The 5,000-nt window shown below is 48.0% G+C and overlaps 1 pseudogene; it reads left to right on the plus strand.

Moving 5' to 3' along the window:
• LOC126317344 (large subunit ribosomal RNA) overlaps positions 1-166 on the plus strand; it is a 2,995-nt pseudogene extending 2,829 nt beyond the window's left edge.
• The last annotated feature ends 4,834 nt before the right edge of the window (positions 167-5,000 follow it).

Below are 5,000 nucleotides of genomic sequence, written 5' to 3' on the forward strand. Positions count from 1 at the left end.
GAAGAAATTCAAGCAAGCGCGGGTAAACGGCGGGAGTAACTATGACTCTCTTAAGGTAGCCAAATGCCTCGTCATCTAATTAGTGACGCGCATGAATGGATTAACGAGATTCCCGCGGTCTGCGCAGCGCCACCTGGGGGAGGTGTGTTGCCTCCCATAACTGGGTTAAAACCGCCAGGAGACCCTCTGATTCCCCGAAGTCAACGAACGCGTCGGGGCTCAGAGGAACCTGAGTGGGGCGGGGACCGTAATGTCCAATCTCGTGGCCTTGTCGTGGCTCTCTGGCTCAGTAACCCCCTTAGATGGGGCGAAGCTAACACGGGATGGGCCGTCCACGCATGACGTTAAACGGCTAGCCCTTAACTGGGTGCAATCCTCACGGTCCGCACTGGCCCACCGTTAACTAGCAAAAGCGGTGGGTGAGACATGGTCGGTCATGATCCCCCGGTACGTGTGGAGACCCCCCTGGGGAACGTAACTCGGGCTTGAGTGCCGCACCGTCTCGTTGATGTCAAACTCCACATATAAGACCCAGCTAACACCATCAACATCTCTGGGCTGTGGATTTGTGAGGGTTGTCGTGTGTCAAGGCAGGACGTAAAACTCCCGTCGCGGCAAGACGTTAAGTGCCCCCAACCCAAGCGAAAGCAAAGGGTGCGTGGCGCAGGGGAAGCTGCGTAACGAGAGACACACCACCTGTCTCTCTTGAGTTGAGCGCGGCGGCTGGGCGAGGGTATGAGGGTAAGTCTCACGACGATCCCGGAGCCCTGCGGTCTGGCTGCTGTAGTTCCTCACGTCCTGGACGACGTTAAATGGTCCCCCAACCCAAAGCGAAAGCAAAGGGTGCATGGCGCAGGGGAAGCTGCGTCGCAAGGGACACAACATCTGTCCCTCGTGCGCTGAACATCTTGCGCACTGGTTCCGACGGCCTGGCTCGCCGGGGTGGGATTCTGCCCTGAGCTGTCAAGTGTCCTTCGCCGTGTCTCTGGACTTCCGAGACATGATCTGCCAAGCCGGGGCGTGGTGACATGTCCCCGGCCAGGTTAGCTGGGTCCAGACCCCTGAACGTCTGGGTGACCGACCCGGCACCTGAGTAGGACCGGGTCCTTGGCCTTGCGTGGGAGCTCGGCCTAGTAGGGGGCGAAGGACGGAGGGTGAATCCGCCCTCCCAGAGTGCGGGGGGCACTTGCCAAGGAGGGAACGGATGAAATCCTCGATGGTAAGGTCGTCGAGGAGGACGAGGGTGCTGGAAACGGCACTCTCAACCTTGCAGCTCGGGTGTGCCCTTGGTCCAGGGGCGGGACTGGTGGGCGAGCTGCCAATAGCCTCCCCCCATGCCAGAGGTGCCGGTCGGGGGTAACAGACGGGCCCCATTTTTTCACTCTCCTTAAATTAATTATGGCACAGAATATGGAGAGTGATTCTGCGCTTTTGGAGCCGGTGGCTCCTTCGTTAGAAGAAAGCTATGACATGAGCGTAATTGAGAGACATTCACGCTACCTCCGATTGTTGGAAAGTAGCGTGAAACATGGAAAGATTAATGCAGAGCAAGTCAAGGTCCTAAAAGAGACAATTGCGAACTGGGCGTTAGCCCATGCTCACCTTGAGGGTCAGTATGCAGAATTGAAGAAAGAGAATGAAAGACTGAGGAAAGAACTACAAAAACCAGTTCGAACTTATGCCTCAGTGGCTGCTGCTGTACCTGTAAAGACAACAGTTCAAGACACAATAAAGCGAAGTCTTGAGAAAGTGACGCCGACTGTTTTCGTCAAACCTAAAAAAGGTGAAGATATACGGAAGGTGCGGGAAAATTTCGAAAAGAGTGTTAATCCAAAAGTGGATAAGATTAAGATTAATGCAGTAAGAAACACCCGCAATGCCTTAATAGTTGAGGTTGCCACGCCAGAAGACAGCGACAAACTAGTGAATAATGTCAAATTAAAAGAACACTTTGTATGTGAAAAGCCGCGAAAGAGACGTCCTCTAATGATGATTTATGACGTTCCAACGTACATGAATCAAGATGACATTCTTGAATCTGTGTATACACAGAACTTTGAAGAACATTACTCGAAACAGGAATTTCTTGAAAAATTTAAATTAAGATTTAAGGCAGGGCCTAGAGATCGGTCCACTGTTCACCATGCTGCGGAGGTGGATCCGGAATTAAGAAAGATCATAATTAAGACAGGTAGACTGTACATAGGGTACGGTGCATTATCGGTGAAAGACTATACAGCCTTGCCGAGGTGTACAAAATGTCAAGATTATACGCATGTGGCCAAGTATTGTGAATTTAAAAACGCAGTTTGTGCTCACTGCGGTGAAGAAGGCCATGAGAGAAAAAATTGTCCAAAACAATCCCAGCCAGCAGTCTGTATACCATGCAAGTATAGGAAACGTACGTGTAGCACTCCTGGTAGGGAGTGCTTTACGTACAAGTTGCTATTACAAAGATTAATACAACGTACAGATTATGGAGATCCATAAAAATACTCCAAAATATAAGTCCCCAAGTAAATTAGCGAGAGACGCTCAGCGCTGGCAAAGGTTGAGGGCATCCCAAATATCTCTGTCTCTTACAGATGTGTCGTCGGCTGCTGCAGGGTCGGCTTCCGGTGTGGGATCTGTCCCCTGTCCGGGGTCTTCGTCCGAGGCGTCGGGGCAACCCGGCACTGGTGGCGTCGATCGTGCTAAGGCGGCGGTGGTTTCCATCGTCGAGAGTGGCCAAACCGACGCTTGTAAGGATAAAGACACCAATAAAGATGTGGAAGTAGAAAACCTGGCTTCTGGTGTCGGTTCTGTAGAGACTTTAACTTTAACAGACAGCTCCTTTGCTAATAAAACGTATACACAATGTCCTCCAAATGATGTTTATGTGATGTGTGAAAATGCAATGAAGCTTCGTAGATTAGAAGAACCTCAACTGCTAACATTAGCGTTAAGACAGCTTGTGCGGGTCGGACACCCGGATGGGGACAGAATTACTTTCCCAACTCTGGAGGATGTCGACTGTATTCAGCTGGCATCAGTCAACTTGCCTTTTGAGTATAAAGAACTGTTGAGTCTGGTTAAAGAAGTTTTTCGAAGAAGGGGAAGGGAATTCAATTTGCAGAAGATATACAAAGAAATGGTAAAGATGTATGGAAGGGTAATGTTTGTTCCCTCCCTCCAGTTTCCAAACAGCTATGTACATACAAGATACCCTCCCGATCTCTGACCTCAAAGTTGTACAAATAAATGCAATGCGAAGCTTCTTAGTCACGCAGGAGTTGCGAAAGCTCGCAGAGGAGCGCACTATAGACATTTTAACAATTCAAGAACCAAACTCTGTCTCTGGCCGTGTCTCGGGCTTTCCCGTAACATCGCAAGTAATAACTTTTGGCAATAATCCTATGACAGCAGTTGTTGTCCTTAATAAATTAATAAAGACAACTATACTAACACAATTTTGCAATAGTCATGTTATTGTTGTAGAATTAAACATGCTGCAGACCTGTTTGTATTTAGTTAATGTTTATTGTCAATATCGTGAACATATTGATCATTACTTGCACCAGCTAACATTAATTCTGAGAGCCTTAGAAGGGAAACCTGTGGTGATAACAATGGATTGCAATGCGAAATCCCCACTCTGGCACAGTCCCCATGTTGATGATCGGGGTGGCGCTATGGAAGATCTGATAATGGAATTTCATTTATATGTAGAAAACAGACCTGGAAATCCACCTACTTATAGAAGTAGGGCTGGTGTTGAAACCAACATAGATGTCACCTTAACAACGAGAAATCTAACAGACAGAATTTCTAACTGGACTGTACATGACGGATTAACAGTAAGTGATCACAATGTAATTGAGTTCCAAATTCTTGTGGAACCTGGCGACGTGCCAGAGGATTGGGTTTTGCAGTATGATTATGGGAGGGCCAACTGGGAGCTGCTAGAGGCAGAGTGCAATCCACCAGAGTTGGGTGACGGACTTTTTCAAATTGATGAAGCAGTGGACGCCCTTACGTCTTCTATTAAGTCGGCTGTAACCGTTGCAATACCACAAAAAAGGCGTTTCATCCGCAAAGTAACTGCTCCATGGACCCCAGAGCTTACCAGGCTCCGGCAGTCTATGCGACGAGCAAGGAGGAATTACCAGAGAAGCTTCACCAGGGACGAAAGACAGTACCACCTGGAAAGATACAGAAGACTAAAATGGATATTTAAAGATACACTTTATACTCACAGACAACAAAGTTGGAAGGACTTTGTAGCATCACACTTGATAACGGATCCATGGGGCCTTCCGTATAAAATCGTCAGAGAAAAAATACATTCCCCTATGAACCTCTCGACTGTCAAAATTGGACAGACAGACACAATGACAACGACTTGGCAGGACACTGCGGAGGAGTTACTTAAGGTGCTCCTCCCAGACGATGACCCAGGACAAGACAGTCAGAGGCAGGCGGAATTAAGAATGGAAGACAACATTCCATATGTGAATGAATTACGAGTGTATCCTTTCTCAGTAGAGGAGGTGCAACTCACAATTCAGTCCTTTGCAAAGAAGAAGGCCCCAGGACCTGATAAGATACCTGTGGAGGTATTGCAGGCGTTAGCGCACAAGATTTCCCCATCTCTGACACACATATATAATAGATGTCTTGAGGAAGGAAGGTTTCCAACTAAATGGAAAAATGCAGAAGTTGTGGTAATTAAAAAGGGACCTGAAAAGGACCCGACAATTGCAAAGTCCTACAGACCAATATGTCTTTTGGACGTCCTGGGGAAGACTCTGGAAAAATTACTGGTAAATAGACTGTTAAGCCACAGAGTCCTGTATGGAATGAGCGAACTGCAATTTGGTTTCAGAAAAGGCAAGTCAACATCAGATGCCATAAATAGACTGACCGAAATTGTGCGCTCATCCACCAGGCGGTATGTCTTGGGCATCATGGTGGACATATCCGGTGCCTTCGACAATCTGTGGTGGCCGGCTCTCTTCTCA

Source organism: Schistocerca gregaria, unplaced genomic scaffold (assembly GCF_023897955.1).
Source record: "Schistocerca gregaria isolate iqSchGreg1 unplaced genomic scaffold, iqSchGreg1.2 ptg000623l, whole genome shotgun sequence".
Lineage (NCBI taxonomy): Eukaryota > Metazoa > Arthropoda > Insecta > Orthoptera > Acrididae > Schistocerca > Schistocerca gregaria.